The sequence below is a fragment of the Manis javanica genome, chromosome Y (assembly GCF_040802235.1).
Source record: "Manis javanica isolate MJ-LG chromosome Y, MJ_LKY, whole genome shotgun sequence".
NCBI classification, from domain to species: Eukaryota; Metazoa; Chordata; class Mammalia; order Pholidota; family Manidae; genus Manis; species Manis javanica.
In genome coordinates this window covers 1,925,942-1,945,692 of record NC_133175.1, presented here as the reverse complement: position 1 = coordinate 1,945,692, position 19,751 = coordinate 1,925,942, and the positions used below count along the sequence as shown (strand labels likewise).

The window sequence follows — 19,751 nt, the reverse complement described above, 5'->3', positions numbered from 1 at the left end:
GCTACTTTCAAGTATTTAATGTAGTAGTATGAAATGTAATCACCATGCTTTATATTGGATCTCTAGAGTTGATTCTAACTTAAAATTTGTATCTTTTGTTACTATTTTATATTTAATATATTAAACAATTCTTTTTATTAAATTATAGTTTATTAAATAAGATTACTTCAATGTAGTATTTACAGAATACTCAGGTTAATTTTCTAGTAAAGTAAATACCCATAGAGATAACCCAATTAGTGCAAGTTCCTGGGTTTTGCCACTGGTTTTTAAAAGTAAAAGGGGACTTGAGATAGGAACATTTGAGGACTACCATTCTAGTGTTTGTTTAAATTACAGTTAACTTACATATATCAATATCTTCATAATAAATCCTAATAAGTGTCTTTTTAAATGTTTTGTATTCAAATACAAGCCATAGGAGCTTACGTTTGTAGAGTCTTGGCATTAGTAGTGAATTTATGTTTCTTCTTGATATTCTATCTGCAATTCTATACTGTATATTTTTCCTTACATTTTTCGGTCTTCTAATCTTGTACTCATAGATTTTCAAAGATTTATTTGTTAGGCAAACTATATTAGCACTGTTGAATATCAGTATTTTTGTGTAAAACAATCTTTATATGAATAAACTTTCATAAATCTCTGCGAATATTTATTTTGAAAGGTGGAATTTATAACAAATAGTGTGGAAAGTGAGTGAAAAATGTAAAGTTACTTTTCCAAGACAAAGAGAGGTATTATTGCCCATATTTGATTTTGCAACTGGTAATAATATATACAAATGCCAGAAGTAAGGTGCTTTTCTTAAGAATAAGGTTTTGACAGGTGGTCAATAATTGAATAAAAAATATTTTCTTCATAAATGATTTATCTTTGTTTTATTTTTGACAGATCATGATTAGGAACATTTTTCTGTTCCTAGATAGAACTTATGTTTTTCGGAATCCAGAGTTATGTTCTATTTGGTAAGGATGACAGTGATTGCTTTAAAAGAATTGTTACAGGCAACTTATGATCACCTGTTTGATCTGTGCTAACTGAAAGAAGATACACAAGAGAAATACAACTTTCAAAATCTGTACTTATTCATGTCATAAAATTTTAAATATCTTTAAAATTATATTTGACCACATGGTATCCTAGATTGAAAAGTTAATTTATCCCTTCATCTTAGTGTTAATAAAATATCTTTTTGATGAAGCATTCTACTTCTAGGACCCATTCTAAGAAAATCACTTTTCATGTGTTTTATACTAAATTGACAGTACTTTGGAACCTAAAATGGGAAGATTTAAAAGCTTTAAAGCTATTCTAAATAGTGCTTTATTTCTTGGAATTATATATGTCCTTCAGTGAACTTTACTTAACTCTTAGATATTATTTAGATCGATTTTAGACAATCAAGAAACAAAGAAAAATTTAGCCAACTGGGGACAGATGAGTTTAATATCAAATTGTATGTTGTTTTGACTGTGGATTATGCATTTACTTAAAAGCACAACCTATAGCAGAACACAAGCTGAAATTTACGGGGTTATAAATTATCACTTATTTAGACAGTTCCCTTTTTTATAGGGACATGGGGATCCAATTATTTAAATCACATATAATGTGTGATCAGAACATTCAGAGCAAGACTATACACAGGACTCTTCTGTTGATTGAAAAAGAATGAAATGGTGAGGTGGTTGATCGATGTTTGATTCAAAGACTTTTAAATATGCCTTCTGACTTGGAAGTGAGTAATTTCCTAACTTTTATAAAATGGAAGTGAATTGTCAACCTAATAATCTACAGCTAGGTTGTACGTGAGTTTCTTTGATTGTACCTTAGATTTACATAGAATCTTTTGAGAATAAATTACCCAAAGAAACAAGGAAGTTCTGTGCAATGGAGGGAAGCAAACTCGTGCAAAAACAAGAGGTATTTGGAATGAAGATTACAATTGCTAGTTCCATGATTCATAAAGCAGATTACTCAATGCCTTATGTAGACATTCCCTGATAGTAAGGTCTAACAGTTTTGGCCTGATACGGTTATGTGCAATAACCTATACTTTTCTGCATTTTATGTATGTGAAGACATGGACTTTGTGGTGACACTTATATTAGAGAGATTCACTTTTATTATTGGTCACTTTTGCTAAAGCTTTGTTGATTTTGTTACTCTTTCCAAAGATCCATGTTTTGGCCCGTTGAGTTTTTTTCATTTGTTTTTCTTATTTCTCTTTGCTTTAAATTCCATGCTAAATGTTGCTTTCATCACTTGGTTAAGGTTCATATTGATCTTTTCACTGTGTCTTCAGGAGCAGAGTTCGGATTTGTTTTTAGACCTTTCTTTTAACTATATTCACAACTATCAACTCTCCTGTAAATAGCATGCTACCTGCATTACTCAAATTTTAGTATGTTGTATCTTCATTTTCATTCACATTAAAGTGCTTTTGAGTTTCCCTTGTGACTTTTGCTTTAACACAGTTACCTAGAATTGTGTTGTTTAATTTCAACACATTTGTGAATTTACCTTATCGCCCCTTTTCCATTTTAACACCATTGAACTGAGATAAAATGTATCATAAAAATCATACACTTTATTTGATTTCAGTACTTTAAAATTTGCTGACTAACAAGACTGATAGAGTCTATCCTGTGAAATGTTCTTTGTGTGCTTGAGAAGTATGCATTCTCTGCTGTTGGCCATGGAATGTCATTTAGAAATTGTTAATTTTAGCGTTGCTCAGATGTTTTATTTATTTGCAGATTGTTTGTCTGAGTGTTCTATTTCTTTTATATCTTGCATATGTCGTCCATATATATATATATATATATATATATATATATATATATATATATATATATATATATACAGACACACATCCGTCCATAGGGTATTAACGTCTATAGCTGTAATTGTTGAAATAGTAATTTTTCTCTTCATTTTTCAGAATTTTGATCAGTTATTTTACAGATTTGTGGTAGTTACATTAAAAACTGAACCACAGATTTTATTTACTTCGTATTTTTTTATTTTTTATTTTGTTGTCATTGATACACTGTCAAATGAGCAACAGTTTAGTTACTAGATTCCCCCCATTATCAAGTCCCCAGTGCATTCCCCATTATAGTCACTGTCCTTCAGCATAGTAAGATGCTATAGAGTCACTACTTGTCTTCTCTGTGCTATGCTGCCTTACTGTGCCCCACCTTACATTACATGTGCTAACCGTAATGCGCCTTATTCCCATAACCCCTCCTTTCCCACACTCCCTTCCAGTCCCTCTCCCTTTGGAAACTGTTAGTCCTGTCTGGTTCTGTGAGCCTGCTGCTGTTTTGTTCCTTCAGTTTTTGGTTTGTTCTTATGCTCCACAGATGAGTGAAATCATTTGGTACTTGTCTTTCTCCTCATGCCTTATTTCACTGAGCATAATACCCTCTTGTTGCAAAGGGCAGGATTTCTCTCTCTCTCTCTTGTGGCTGAATAATATTTCATCATGTCTATGTACCATATCTTGTTCATCCACTCATCTATGGTTCCTTCCGTAGATGGCTATTTTAAGTAATGCAATGATAAATAAAAGGGTGCCCATGTCTTTTCGAATCAGAGATATTCTTTTGTGTGGGTAAATTCCTAGAAGTGGAACGGACGGGCCCTATAGAATTCCTATTATTAGATTTTTGAGGAACCTCCGTACTGCTTTCCACAGTGGTTGCACCAACTGACGTTCCCACCAACCGTGTGGGGGGGGGGGTTTCTGATTCTCCACATCCTCCTCAACACTTGTCGTTTCTTCTCTTAGATATTGGCCATTCAGGCTGGAAAGTAATATCTCATTGTGCTTTTAATTTCCATTTCCCTGATGATAGAGATGTGGAGCATTTTTCATGTACCAGTTTGTCATCTATATGACTACTTGGGAAATGCATCTGTTCCTGTCCTCTTTTTTAAGGTGGGTTAATAGTTTTTCTGGTGTTGAATCATAGGAGTTCTTTATGTATTTTGGATATTAACCCCATTCTAGATTAGTCATTCATGAATGTATTCCCCCATGCTGTAGGTTTCCTGTTTCTACTGAAGGTGTCATATGCTATACGAAACTTTTGTGTTTGTTGTCGCCCCACTGTTCATTTTTATTCTGTTTTCTGTGGCCAGGAGATGTGTCCAGGTAAACACTGCTCATGCGTGTGTTCAAGAGAATTTTTCCTGTGTTTTCTTCTAATGGTTTTATTTTTTCATGTCTTACATTTAGGTCTTTGCTCCATTTTGAGCTTACTTTTAGCTATGTGGTCAGTAATCCACTCTCATTCTCTTGCATGTAGCTTCCGAGATTTCCCAACATCAGTTCCAGAAGAGGCTGTCTTTTCCCATTGTACATTTGTGGCTCCTTGTCATATATTAATTGACACACAGATGCATGAGATTGTATGTGAGTTCTCTGTTCTAGTCCATTGATCTATGGTTGTCTTTCTTGTGCCAGTAGTATATTGTTTTGATTATTGTTGGTTTTAGTAGATCTTGAAGTTAGGGAGCATAATTCCCACAGCTAGCTTCTTTTTTTCTCAGGATTGATTTGGCTATTTGGAATTTTTTGTGGTTCCTTATGAATTTTAGGATTATTTGCTCTAGTTGATTGAGGAATGCCATTGGTATTTTCACAGGGATTGCTCTGAATCTGTCAATAGCTTTGGGCAGGATGGTTATTTTGACAATATTAATTTTTCCTATCCTCCAGGAGCATAGAATATATTTCATTTATTTGTGTCTTTTTAATTGCTCTCATGCGTGTCTTAACAGTTTTGGCCCCCAGGTCTTTCACCTCCTTCGTTAGGTTTACACCTAGGGACTTTTTTTTTGGAAGCCATTCTAAGTACAGATCTTTTCCTGATTTCATTTTCTCTTGATTACTTGTCAGAATAAAGGAATGCAGGAGATTTCCGTATATTAATTTTGAACCCTGCCACCTTGCTGAATCCAGTTACTAGTATGTGTGTGTGTATATATATACCATGTAATGTGATCATACTGAAGGCTTAACTTCCTCCTAACCAACTTGGATGCCTTTTATCTCTTAGTTGTGTCTGACTGCCATAACTGGGGCCTCCAGTACTACATGAAGTGGCGAGAAAGTGGCGAGTGTGGACATCTTTGTCTCGGTCCGTATCTTGGAAATTTTCAGTTTTTTGTCGTTGAATATGATGATAGTAAGCATGGGTATGTTATATATGGCCTTTATTATGGTGAGGTGTGTACCCTCTGTACCCAATTTGTTGAGAATTTTTAACCAAGAATGGATGTTGCATTTTGTCAAATGCTTTTGGGCATCTGTTGAGATGATCATGTGGTTTTTATTCTTTTTGTTAATCTGTTGGGTAATGGTGATTGACGGATATTGTACCATCCTTGTAATTTTGCAGTAATCCCACTTGGTCGGGTGGACGGTCCTTTGGCTGTGTTTTTTAATCTGTTTCACCAATGTTTTGTTGCATCTATGTTCCTCAAGTGATATCAGTCTACAAGTTTCTTTCCTGTAGTGTGTTTATCTGGCTTTGGTGTTACAGAGTGATGCTGGTCTCATAGAATGAATTTGGAAGTGTTCCCTCCTCTTCTACTTTTTGCAGTTCTTTAAGAAGGATGGTATTATCTCTGTTTTAAATGTTTGGTGACTTTCAGCTGTGAATCCATCTTGCCTGGACCTTTGTTTCTAGGGAGGTTTTGATTATCATTCAGTTTCATTACTGCTAAATGGTCCGTTGAGATTTTCCGTTTCGTCATGGGTCCGTCTTGCAAGGATGTGTTCTTCTTGGAATTTGCCCACTTCTTCTATATTCTCCAATATATTAGCACATATTCTCAAGTAGAATTCTCTAATATTTACATTTCTGTGGTGTCCATTATGACTGTTTATTTTACTGTTTTTGTGTATTTATGTACTGTCTTTTTTTTCTGGAGAAATCTGGCTAAGGATTGGTCTCTTTTATTTTCTCAACCAGCTCTTTGATTCTGTTTCTGTTGCTTCATTCTGTATATTTTTAGTTTTGCCCTGATCTTTATTATGACCCTCTTTCTACCAACTTTGGCTGTCTTTTGCTGTTCTTTTCCTAGTTGCTTTAATGTTCCATTTAGATTCTTTACGGGGGATTGTTCTTCTTTCTTGAGGTATGCCTGTATTGCTATGTGCTTTCCTCTTAGAACTGCCTCACCACCTCCTACAGGTCTGGAGCTGCTGAGTTCTTTTCTTTTGTCTCCATGTATTGATTGATCTCTGTTTTAATTCAGTCATTGATCCTTGATCACATAGAAGTATGTTGTTTAGACTGTGTGTGATTTTAGGCATTTTTGCTCACTGTGTGTAATTTATTTCCTGTTTCATGTCATTGTGGCCTGGAAATTGCTTGATAAAATTTTTAACTTTTCTACTTTATTGAGGCTTTTTGTGGCCTAGTATGTGATCTCTACTGGAGAACATTGTGTATTTCCTTCAGAAAAATTGTGAACTCTGCAGCTATTTTGTGGAATGTTCTGTAGATATGTGTTTAGTTCATCTTACCAAATGTCTTTTTCGGATCCTTTTCCTTATTTATTTTCCATCTGGTGGATCTGTCTATTAACGTCAGTGGTGTGTTAAAGTGAGTGAGTTGCAGTGCATTTCCCCCTTTAATTCTGTTGGTATTTATTTGTCATATATTTAGGTGCTCCTGTGTTGTGTGCATAGATTTTATAATCGTTACACCTTCTTGTTGGACTCACCCATGGTCATTATGTAATATCCTCTTTGTTGTTAACTTTCCTTGTTTTGAAATCAATTATGTCTGATGTAAGTATGGTATGGCTATTTCTGCCTTTTTCCCTATTATTTACATGGAATTCGTTTTTACATCCCATCACTTTCATTCTGTATATATCTTGGGGCTGAATTGAGTCTCCTGTAGGCTTCATATAGACATGTCTCAGTACTTTGTACTTATCCTTCTGCCATGCTATGTCTTTTGATTGGAGCATTCAGTCCATTTACACCTAAGGGAAATTTTAATAGGTATGTACATATTGCCATTTTACTGATTGTTTTCTGGTTGTTTTTGTAGCTGCTGTCTGTTCCTTTCTTTGTGTCTTACACTCTTCGCTTGTTATTTGATGGGTTTCTTTACTGTTGTGATTGGAAGTCACAATTTAAGATTTTCCTGTAACTCTCATAAACTTTAGGTTTGTGTTTATTGTAAGAGTCATAGTTTCCTAATTATACAGGAATCCATATTAAGGTGGTAATTGCACTTCTTTAAACACAGTGTAACAGTACTTTCTTATTCTTCTTCCTCTTCCACACATAATGTTTTAAATGCTATAATCTGCATTTTTGTGTATCCCTTGATTGATGTGTATAATTGGTTTTACTAGTTTTGTTTCAATTTCATCATTTATGGGTACGTAATTGGTCTACCGCCTTCATGGCGCACGTATAAATGAATATAATCACTGGTGAAAGCTGGGCCTATGAACATTTTCATCTGCACAAGTACCTTTAATATTTCCTGTAATGCCAGCTTCATTCTCCTGAATTCCTTCAACCATTGTCTCTCTGGGAAATATTTAAAACTCTCCTTCAAATGTGAATGGTGTTCTTGCTGGATAGAAGGTTCTTGACTGAACATACTTCTGTTTTCATACATCAGATATTTCATGCCGCTCCCTCTGGCCTTGGAGGTTTCTGCTAATTCTGCTGACACCCTGATTGAGTTTTCCTTATAAGGAATATTTTTTCTTTCTCCAGTGGCTTTCAATATTCATTCCTTATCCTTAATCTTTTGTCATTTTAATTACTATTTGTCTTAGTTTTGTCTTCTTGGTTCTTTTTGTATGGGGCTCTCTGCACTTCCATGACCTGAGTGTCCACTTCTACCCACAGATTGGGGAAGTTTTCAATAATTATTTTCCTCTAAGCTACTTTCTGTCCTGTGTATCTCCCTCTACCGGTACCCTTATTATACGAACATTGTTTTGTTTGGGTTGGTCACACAGCGCTCTAATTATTCTTTCTACAGTTTCTTTTTCTCTCTGTTCCTCAGCTTTTTATTTTCCCAGTAAATTTCTATGTGACTGAATATCTCCTCTACTTGGCAGCAGGATATAACTCACTCCCTCTGTTATGTGTTTCATTTTAGTTACTGTTTTCTTCAGCTCGGGGTGGCAGTTTTTCATCTCTTCTATCTCTGTTAACTCCTCCCTGAGATCTTCTGTGCCTTTTTTGTAGATGAGTGATCTAATTTGTCACTGCCAGTTTTAAAACTTTATCTAGAGAATGGTTGATCACGTCATTTAGCCCCCTTTCTGGTGTCTTATCGTGCACTGTTGCCTCCTTATTTTTTCATGGGTTCTCTGTTTCTTTCTGTTAGATGGATCTGCTATGCCACCTGGTCTAGGGAGCAATGCCTTTATGCAAGTGTCCTGTAGTGCCTGGAATCTCAAGATTCTTTACATCCCAGTACTTGGTTCTCTTTTGCAGTGAAGACCTCCATTGTTATTGGCAGGCTATTGGTGTGTCTGGCTTTCTTTCTTTCTGCCCATAGTGGTGTACCTCACTTTGCATAGATGCCAGTGCACCTCAGCAAGTCCTTTGTGAGCCACTAAGTGGTGCTTCTGCTAGATCACTATGGGCGGGGATGCCCTGTGTCTGCTCTGCAGTGATAGGGTACTGCTGGGCCAACACAGCGTGTGGTTTGGACTCACGGCTACAAGAGCTCACATATTTGACCTTCAAGGAGAAGAGAGTATGTGGAATTTGCTCTCAGAGTTCTCTCCCCACTTTTGTAAGATAGGCCTAGAAAGCTGGGAAAATCACTGTTTCGTGTCAGGCTGGAAAGTCTCCTTCCCCCTGCTGGGCAGCAAGTCTGGCTCTGCTGAGCCAGGAGGGTGGGCTGGTGTACAGAAAAGTACCCCTGGGCCAAGCCATCGCTGAGGGGGAAGTAGTGTTTGGGCTCAGTTAGCACATGAACAGTCGGGCTCAGGGAGGGCTGGGGAAGTGTCATCAGCCTACCCTTTCTCCTAGAGAGAGAGCTACATCCAAGCCTTGGCCCTCTGCAAACCTTCCCACTGCTGGCTAATCTTTTGGTTCTCAGCAGTACCTATGGAGCATGCCTGTCCTCCATAAGCATACAGGTGTTTTAACCTCCCTCAGTTCTCGACCTGTCCCTGGTGTCCATCCCTATTACAGCCCTATTCAGTGTGCACTCATGCTCCCACAGCAGATCTCCTGGGCCATGTGTGCAGAGTTCCTGCATGCATATCCCCTCCCGGTTCCATCCCTCTTCCTCCAGCTGCAGTGGGAGAATGGCTGGAGACCCGATTGATTGTGGCTCTGCCAGTTTATGCTTCCTAGTGAGTTATTCCCCTCATCACCCTGTGAAGTTGGTCAGTTCTGTAGTTTTCAGGTCTTTTTCATTGTTGTAGTTGCTCTACTTGCTTCCTTAGTGTGTTGGGAGCAAGACAAACTTGCCGTCCTTCTCTGCCATCTTCCCACACCATGTGTTCTTTCTCAGGATTGCTTTTGCTCTTCAGGATCTTTTGTTTTTTTCTGTGTTTCCCTGTAAATTTTAGGATTGTTTTCTAGTTCATTGAAAAATACCATTGGCATTTTGATAGGGAGTACACTGAATCTATCAACTGCTTTCACTAGGATGGCCATTTGAACAATATTAATTCTTCCTATCCATGAACACAGGAGAGATTTCCATTTATTTGTGCCCTTGGTTTCTTTCATCAGTGTCTTAGAGCTTCCAAAGTCCTGCTCTTTCATTGTCTTGGATAGGTATTTTCATGAGTATTTTACTCTTTTTCTGGGCAGTTGTAAATTGAATTGTTTTCCTGATTGATCTTTCTGCCACTGTGTGGTTAGTACATAAGAATGCAACAGATTTCTGTGTATTCATTTTGTACCCTGCAGCTTTGCTGAATCCAAGCATTCTCATGATTTTATGTTGGAGTCTTGTAGAGTTTTTTCTTTATATGGTGTCATGTAATCTTCAAATAGTGATGGTTCATCTCCTTCACCAATTTTATGACTGACCTCTGTCTCGTTTGATTGCTGTGACTGGGATCTGCAGTACTATGTTGAATAAAAGTGGTGAGAGTGGGCATTCTTGACTTGTTCCTGATCTGACAGGAAAAGCCTCCAGCTATTCGCCGTTGAATAGGATGGAGGCTGTGGGTTGGTTGTATACAGCCTTTTTGTTGTTTAGGTATATTGTATCTTACCATTAGGCTGAGGATGTTTATCATGCACAGATGCAGAATTTTGTCAGATGCTTTTTTGGCACCTCTGAGATGATCATATGTATTTTAATCCTCTTGATAATATGGTGTATCATCTTGATTGATTAACAAAGATTGTGCCATGGTTGCATACCTGGAATAAACCCCATGTGGCTGTGATCAGTGATTCTTCTGATTATATATTTGAATTCACATTGCTAATATTTTGTTGATATAATTCCTTCTGTGTTCATCAGGAATTACAGGTCTGACATTTTCCTTTTTTAAGAATATTTTGTTTTAGTATTAGGCTAATGTTGACCTGGTAGAATGAGTTTGGAAGTATTCCTTTCTTTTCTGTATTTCGTGACACTTAAGAAAGGAAGAAACAACAAAAAAGTTGTTTAAACTGTTTGATAGAGTTCACCTGGAAGGCTCTCTGATACAGGATTTTGGTTCTTGGAGCTTTTCGATTACACATTCAGTTTCATTCTTGGTAACCAGTCTGTTCAGATTTTGTTTCTTTTGTTTGAAAATTGTATGTTTCTGAGAATTTATCCCATTCTTGTAGGGGGTCCAGTTTATTGGCATAAAATTGCCCTTGAGTATTCCTTTACTTTTCAACCATCTGTTTTGTCTGTTGTGACTTCTCCTCCCATTTCTCATCTTATATATTTCTGATCCATATGTCAACCTGTTTGTGCACTGTTTTTTCTTGACATGTCTGGTGAGGGTTTTTTCTGTTTTTTCATCTTTTCAAAGATACAAGTCTTGGTGTCATTGCTCCCTGTACCTTTTTTATGTTGTGATCTTTATTGTGTCCCTCCTACTAGTGTTGGGCTTGTTTGTTCTTCTGTGACTTGCTTATTTGAGATTTTTCTCATTTCCTGACGCAGCACTGTATTTGCTTTTGGAACTTTTGCCAGAGTCCCACGTATTTTGAACTGTTGTTTCCATTTTCATTGGTTTCCTTTGTTCTTTGATTTCCTCTTTGGTCTGTTCATTGATCAGTTGAATATTCATAAAGATGTTGTTTATCCTCCATATGTTTGAGTTTTATTCACAGTTTATTTTTCATGTAATGGACTTTTTGTTTCATAACATTGTGGTCTGACATTATGCTTGATAGAATGTCAATCTTAGATTTTTTTGAGACATGTTTTTCATCCTTATATGTGATCTGTTCTGGAGAACCTTCTGTGTGCAACTTAGAAGATTGTGTGTTCTGCTAATTTTGGGTGGAACGATCCGTATATTACTGTCAAGTCCTCCAGGTCTGATGTATTGTACAGCGGCACTGTTCCCTTACTGATTTTATGTCTGGATGATCTATGCAGTGGTGTTAGTCGGTGTTAAAAGTCCCCTACCTCATTGTGTTGCTGGCAGTTTCTCCCTGTAGACCTTTATATATTTAGTATTTGCTTTATATATTTAGATGCTTTTATGTTGGGCACATAGACATTTATAATTGTTAAAGCCCCTTGTTGCACTGAAGCCTTCCACCGTTATGTAGTGACCTACTTTGTCTGCTTTCTTTGTTTAAAAGTCTATTTTGTCTGATACAAGTACTGCTACTCCTGGTTTTCTCCCTCTATGGGTTGCATGAATTATCTTTTCCCATCCCATTACTTCTGGTCTATGTTTTTATGGGTGTGAAGTGAGTCTTTTGTAGGCAAAATATAGATAGGTCTTGTTTCATTCTGCCACAGTGCGTCTTTGGTTTGATGTGCTTAGTCCATTTACTTTTCAAGTAATTACTGATAACTACTTCGTTACTGCCATTTCGCTAGTTGTTTTCCAGATCTTGTGATTTGGTGATTTCCTTTAGTGTTTATGCTTGGATCGGTTCCTCCTTATTCTTCGTGAGTCTACACGTAGGCATTTTTCCTTCATCCTCCTCCACACTGTAGGAATGATGTCATAATCTACATCTTTTGTGTATCCCTGGCTGATTTTGTGTATGGGTGATTTTACTACTATTCCCTTCTGAACACCATAATCGCTTTACAAGTGATTGCTGCCCTACCTTTCCTGTATGTTTGCTTTCACGAATGAAAACCATTGAAACCTAAAAACATTTCCATCTGAACAAGTCCTGAAACATATCGTGTGAGACTGCTTTGGGTGTGGTGAATTCCTGTAACCTCTGTTCATCAGGAAGGCTTGCAGTGTCTCTCCCGATCCTGAGTGATGACCTAGCTGAGTGGAGAGTTCTTGGTGGTAGAATCTTTCCCTTTCAGGACTGTGCATATTTCGTGCCACTCCTTTGTGCTCTGTAATGTTTCTCTGGAAAAGCTGATGGCCTTTGGTGAGTGTTTGCCTTGCAAGTAACTGCCCCTCTCTTGCTGGTTTGAAGATTCTGTTTGTCTTTGATCTTTGCCATTTCAATTACTTTGTGTCTTGGTGTGGACCTCCTTGTGTCCTTGTTACGGGCTCTCTGGGCTTCCAGGACCTGAATGTCTGTTTCCTTGCCCGGGTAGGGAAATAAGGAAATAATTTGCCAGTTTTTTTGGCAAATAAACTTTATATCCCTTTGCCTCTCTCCTCATCCGGGATCCCTATTATGTGAATATTATTTCATTTCGAGAGGTAGCACTCTTCTGATACCATGATCACATGTTTAGAATTATTTACTCTCTCTGGGCCTCAGCTCAGTTCCTTCCCAGCACCCTGTCTTCTAGCTCACTGTTACATTCCTCTGCCTCCTCTAGCCTACTGTTCATTCCCTATATTGTATTTTTCGTGTGGTTATTGAATTCTTCTGCTCTGAGTGTCTCCTTTTTATATTTTCTCTCTCTTGTTGAAGTTCTTGCTGAGATTCTGAGTTCTATAATTCAAGTCAGTGAACACCTTTAGTGACCATTGCTCTGAGTCCTTTATCAGGAGAATTGCTTATCTCTATTTCGTTTGCATTTGTTGGTATTGTTCTTCCTTTGGGAATATATCTCTCACTCTTCTCATTTTACCTGGCTCTCTGTGTTTCCTCCTTTGTACTAGATAGATCCATTATGCAGCCATGTCTTCCCAGTAGAGGCTTAATGTAGTGTGTGTCATGCAGCACCCAAAGTGCAGAACTCCTTGCTCACCAGTGCCCCATTCCCAGTTGTAGCTGAGCCCCAACTACTATTGGTGGGCTGTGGGCAAGGCCCACAGGTTTCCTTCCTGCCAGCAGTGGTGGTTCTCCTCTGCTGCACTGTTGTGAGACAGCGGGCATGTCTTTTGCGATGCACTGTGTGTGGGTTTGCCCTTTGCCTGGCTTCCTGCAAAGTCTGACTGCTGCTGGACTGAGTATGCTGAGTGGGTATGTTTTCAGCAAAATGCATAGGCAGAGCCAGCAGGCAGAGTTTCAGAACTGGCTGCTGCAAGCATCAGGCCAGTTGGGCTGAAGGAGGGCTGGACATGCCTGCCCTTCCTCCATAAGACCTGCCGTGCTCCTGCACCCTTTCCAACACCAGCAGATTGTTTTGAACTGCTGCCTCTGTGTTGTGTCTCAGTAGGAGCGATGCAGCATGCCTCATCCATGACAGGTGACAGGAGTCTTACCATCCTAGAGTGCTTCAGCTCTCTCTGGTCTCCATCCCTGTTAGTTTACAAAGTTCAGTGAAGTGGGGTCTGGTCTTCTCAGAACAGACAAGCAGAGCCTACTTTGCTGGTATCTTCAGCTCTTCTCCGCCCCTACATCCATTCTTTTTATCCATTTTGTGGGCCAGGCAGGGGTGAAGCCTTGAAGTCTGATCTATCACAGCTCTGCCCCTTCATCCTTCTCAGTGTTATCTTTTCATCACCGGGTCTTGATGATTCTGTATTCAAAATATTGTAACTTTTTCTGTGTATTTTTTGGAAGGTATCACATTGAATTCCTAGCCACTCTTTCTTCCAATTTTTAACATCAGTGACTTTTCATCTTATTTTTTTACTGTAATTACATCGTTAGTTTGTTACTTTTATAAATGTAGGCAACGACTATCCTAAATCTGGAAGTAAAAAGGAAAGAAAATAAATGATCTTCTATAAAAATTGTATTATTACAGTATACCTCCATAATTTGTTTTTCTTCTACTCTCTACTTCCCTAGTGCAGTATAGTTAGTTGCCTTTATTTGCAATGCTTCTAATTTAATAATTACCTGTCAATTTGCCTTTTACCTAATTTTCATATCCCCCTTTCAGTCTAACTTTTCTCTTAGATTTAGTCATTATATATAGTGTCTCTCACGTAGTATAACAATTCTCTGGCATGTTCTCCATTAATTTTACTTAAAATAATATGAAATATTTTTAAAACTTTGTTATTTTGTTTGATTATTGTAGTTTAGACACTTGATGTTTTTTTTCCTGTGGTAATTATAATTTCCAGCTGGTTTGGGTTTGTGTTGAATAAACTGAAAATCACTTCCCACTTTTGTGTATTCTAAATAATTACTGTATAATGTTAATGAACACATAGTTTTTTAGTGTAAAATTTATGACTCATTTTATATAATCTGGAGGTAGTCAACTGTGATTCCAATCCCGTTAATCTCATCTCTTTTTGTTACTCTTGTCCAGTTTTCTTTACTTAAATATCAGTTTCCTCCTGCAAAATGATAATGCCAATTACAGAATGAATTACCCTAATGCTACCATGTTAAAAGAGTTGCTTGAGTGCTTAAGTGCTGTATAAATCTTGTGAATGGTATCATTAACATTGTATTTTTATTATTTTAACTTTATAAGCTGTTTGCTTTATACTTAAAGTAAATACGTTTATTCTTTGCCTCCCTCCAGTTCCTTGCTCATAGATTCAGTAGATGTCTCATTTTATTTTTGTAAATTACAGATTTATTTTCCCAATATTCCTTCCAACTAAGGTCACTCTCTCGTTTCTAACTCCAAATGTTCCTAATACCTAAGTATTAATGCCTATGGTTTAACGGTTGATTGGTTAATAACTAAATTAATTTTTCTCTGCAATTTTTAAAATAATTTTAAAGTGTCAGTGTTACCTAGAATACATCCCAATTGTATTTGTATTCTGTTCATTATGCTTTAAGGTTTTATTCTTAGCAATTTTTCTTGTGGATTTCCAGATTTTAGTAATAGCCTACAGATTTTAAAAATTTATTGTTTCCTGTAAAAATCAAGGCAAACTGTGTTAAGTTGCCTTGTGTATTTTGAGGGGAGGTTTGTAAATCAATATCGTGATTTCATTTTTACTAACCCTGATACTTTATTTTATAGCCTACTGATCTGAAGAAGCAAAAATATCCTTAATTGACAGAGACTACATTGGAAAATACAAGGAAAACCCAAACCAGCTGAAGTATATTGCATAAAATACTGGCCTTAATCCAAACAGAAGGGGCTCATGGTCCTGTCCTTGGAGTAAACATTGGTGTCTGAATAAATGCAACGTATTAAAAATGTAAATGCAGAATTAAAATTTGCATCAACATTATCACTTAAAGCATACACCTCTGTGAGTAAAATTGTCTTTAACTGCCACTATCTACAATGTACTTAATCATCTACAAGTCACTGTGTAATTTCATACACTCTGCTATCTATACTCTGTTACGATATGTTTCATGTTGTCTATGTGTGGAACAAATTATTTTCAGAAAGTGCAGGAATATATCCAAACATTTAAAGGAAAATAGCAAAACAATTTATGTATCTGTATGGTTTAAGTCTTATTTATTTACATATAAGAATTAAAGGAATCTGTTTGCTGTCATAACGCCCTTTCTGTTTATACGTTACCAGGAAATCATAGAAAGTATTCACTATTACAGTATGGGGCCAATCTTGTAATGTATCTGCAATAGAAAAAAAAATTTCAGACTACTTGAAACAATTTTCTTTATGTATATAATGTACTTATAGTACCTAATACAAGTATTTATTATATACATGTTAATGATAATTTTAATGTGATATTATTTTAACCATTTGTTCCTTATGACAACAAGGTTTTGGTGTATAATCTATTTTATCTGATGTAGATATGGTTAGCCCTACTCTCACAGGTTCCTATTGGCATGGGATCTCATTTTCATTTTATGGTTATCCTAAGTGTTTATTTAGGTAAAAACGATTCTCTTTTAGATAGAATATAGTTGGAAAATATTAAACATCTTTGTGTGTCTTTCAATCAGGTCATTTACTCCACATACATATTTAATTAACACATATGTAAGAAGTAGTATTGCTTTTTTATTACTTTTTGTCTTGTAGCTTCCCTAGTCTTTCTCTTCCTTTCTCCATTGTCTTGTGTTTCATTGATTTTTTATTCTACTGGTAACTATTGATTCTGTTCTCATTTCTTATTATACACTTTAGATATTTCCCTGTGATTTCCATTACAATCAGAGGAAATATCTGACAGTTATAATAATCTGTTTCAACTGATACCAACTTAATTTCAAATGACATAAAAAGTCTCCATTATATCTCTGACCTCTGTATTATTGATGATGTTATTTTTTATAGAGGGATTACCAATATCAGTTTGAATTTGCGTTTTTTAAAATTCTTTACTAGACTAAATGGTTTATGCATATATTACAGTAGCACAGTTTCTTATGTTCACTGTATGTATTACCTGGAAGGTTTATATTTCAAATTGGTTTTCCTTGGTGTTTATTCTCATTTCACTTCAATTTCTCCTCACATTGTGGATCATTTCTAGTGTAATTTTCTCAACGTTTGTTTATGTGGGAATGTATTAATTTCATATTTTAAGGAATGTTTTTCTGGATATAATATTCTTGCTTGCCAGCATTGTCTTTTCAGAATTCTGATATATCATCAGACTCTCAAGACTGCCAGGTTTTTCGTGAAAAGGCTGTTAATATTCTAGGAACCGGGCAGTGTATGTGAGTGAGGCCTGCAGGGAGAACATGTGTGCTGCCAAGGCCCCAAGTGCCTTGCCCTTCCTGGGGTGTTGCCCTGTTCCCTAGCAGACAGAAGGAAAGAGAGAACTAGGGGTAGGTCTGAGGAAGAAGAGGGAGGCGCTTCCCACCTACCCTGACGTCTGGGGGGTGCTGTGGCAGTGGTGGGCTGCCGGGCCTGCTCTGGGAACCGTGACTCGGCAGCTTTAGCACTCCCTGGCAGCCGCAAGGACGTGGGCAGAAAGACTGGAGATGGGGTGCACAGAGGGGCAGTGTGGCAGGGAAAGAAGGGAAAGGGTGTCAGGGAGGAAAGTCATGGGACCGTTCACCACAGGCCCCTGGGGATGGAGCTGTCGTTAATGATCACCTGGAAGGGATTTCAGTGTCACTGCCCAGATTTCACAATCATTTCCATGCTGAGGACCCCATTCTGAACACAGAAGTGCTGCACCAGTGCCCCTCTGCAAGCAACGGTGTGGGAAATTGCTCAGGATTGTGGGGCGGCCGGGGCTTGGCTCAGGGTTATGTTCTCCTTCTTCCCAGATGCATACTGGCACCACCCATGGTGCCCAAGGAGTTGGTGGGGGCGGGGCTGCTGGGAGTGATGTCGGATGCTCTCTAGCTGACTGGAGCAAATATATATGGGTGGCCATTTCCCAGCATGTCCTTTATTTTTAACTTTTGGTTCTAACCTGTCACTTTCCCCTTCCTGCTTTACTGCGATAAACTGGGTCTGTTCTGACTGTTACTTATATCAGAACATCTGAAACTGGAATTTCAAGCACAGGTTCCTTAGGAAAGAATACCCGTCAGAGAAAAACAGAACTCAGTAGTCATGGGATACTCATTACTGAGGAAAGCATCCAACTTGTTCCCGTCATGACAACTTTACAAAGTAACAGGATGATGCTCACAAGCTGCTCAGGTTTGAACCCTTGCTCTGCCACTTTCTACCTGTGTGACCTAAAACAAGTAACTTAATCACTCTCTGTACTTTGGTTTTCTTGCCTAAAAAATGGTGGTGATATTAATAGTACTAACCTCACAGGGTTATAATGATGATTAAAATTAGATAACCCAGTACCAGGCCCAGAGTGCTCCATAAATGTCTAAATGTCAGCTATACTTGTCATGATTGCTGGCTTGGAACACCCCTGACACTTAAGATACTGTTATCCACAGATGAGGAAACTAAAGCTTGGAGCAGTCGAGACCCGTGCCCAGGGACACAAAGCTAAAATAAACAGCCACGCCAGGATTCGGTCATGGCTTGAACTGACTCTAGAGCCCAGACTCTTATGTACTGCTTCCCCTAAGACGGGTAGAATTCTCTGAAGAGCCTCTGAGACACAAAGGCCCCGTGCCACATGGACAGAGTTATCAGAGACAAAAGACACGCCCCCCTTCTTCCTCAAGTGGGTTCATGAGCAAGGAAGTAGCTGACCTTGTAAAGTGGCCCTTTGAGTTAGAGGTACAGAATGCAGCTCTTGGATACCAATCCTAGGACCTCTCTAGGCTGCCTTCCACACAAATCCCAACCTCTATATCCAGCCCCTCCCAGAGTTCCGGATATTCTGCCCTGTAAGTCACATCCCCCTTTTCAACGAGAATGGACCCATCCATTCGCTAAGAGCTAAACTTACTTGACGTTTGAGCCCAAGGACTTTGGAAGACAATTTTCGGGGTTTTAATCTTCCTGCTGAAGCTGGTCCCCTTTTGCTCCCAGGCTTTCTTAAGATGCAGAAGTTTTAGAGAGCTTAAGTCTTGTACAGGGTATAAATCGATCTGAAATACCTTAATTTTGTCCACAAGAGAAGGGTCTGTTAGAAAAACACACTAGCGGGTCTTTGCGTATATGAGGATTGTGGTGGTGGTAGTTGGAGGCACACACACACACACACACACACACACACACACACACACACACACACACACCGTAGTCACTCACATGGCGAGTCTGCTGCATGAGACAATTAAGAAAACAGAAAAGAAAAACACTTGATTTCTGTGTATTGTCCCTTTGTGCCTGGCCTGCACTAGAACCTTTACATTCATTACATCCTGACGAGTATCACTGGCCTCAGTTAAGATATGCAGATATAACCTATAAATGAACAGCAGAGTTTAAATCACCCATGAAAGGGATGAAGCTTGTATTTGAACTCAGCTCTATGTGATTCCTAGCTCATGTATTTCCATTAACATATCACACTTCTCTGGGCTTTCAGAACAAGACTGGGGACAGGGGCAGCAATAAAAAGATAAATGGATGACCAGACATAGAACCATAGATGAGTCATATAAGCTCTTGGAACCCTAGTAGGTCTATTGTAAGAATTACAGTTAAAGTATTTGCCCTACTTAGCAGAGTACCAGGCATGTAACAGGCCCTCTATGATAGTTACTCACAAGACCTCCAAGACAATACTGATCAGAAATAAAAAAGAATTAACCTACTACTTGGTAGCACTATGGTGAGTGAAAGAAGGGAGACACAAAAGAATCCATACTGTGTGATTCCATTATATGAAAACCTAGGAAAGACAAATATAACTTTAGTGATTGATGGTTGCTGAGGGCCGGGGGTGAAGGGGAGAGACTGAGTGGGAAGGAGCACAGGGAACTTTCTGGGGCAGTG

The 19,751-nt window shown here is 38.0% G+C and overlaps 1 long non-coding RNA gene across 1 annotated transcript; it reads left to right on the top strand.

Moving 5' to 3' along the window:
- Positions 1–892: 892 nt before the first annotated feature.
- On the top strand, positions 893–15,720 carry LOC140847553 (uncharacterized). Its single transcript, XR_012127616.1, has 3 exons — positions 893–968; positions 1,579–1,682; positions 15,462–15,720. It is a non-coding gene; the product is annotated as an uncharacterized lncRNA (long non-coding RNA).
- Positions 15,721–19,751: the final 4,031 nt, after the last annotated feature.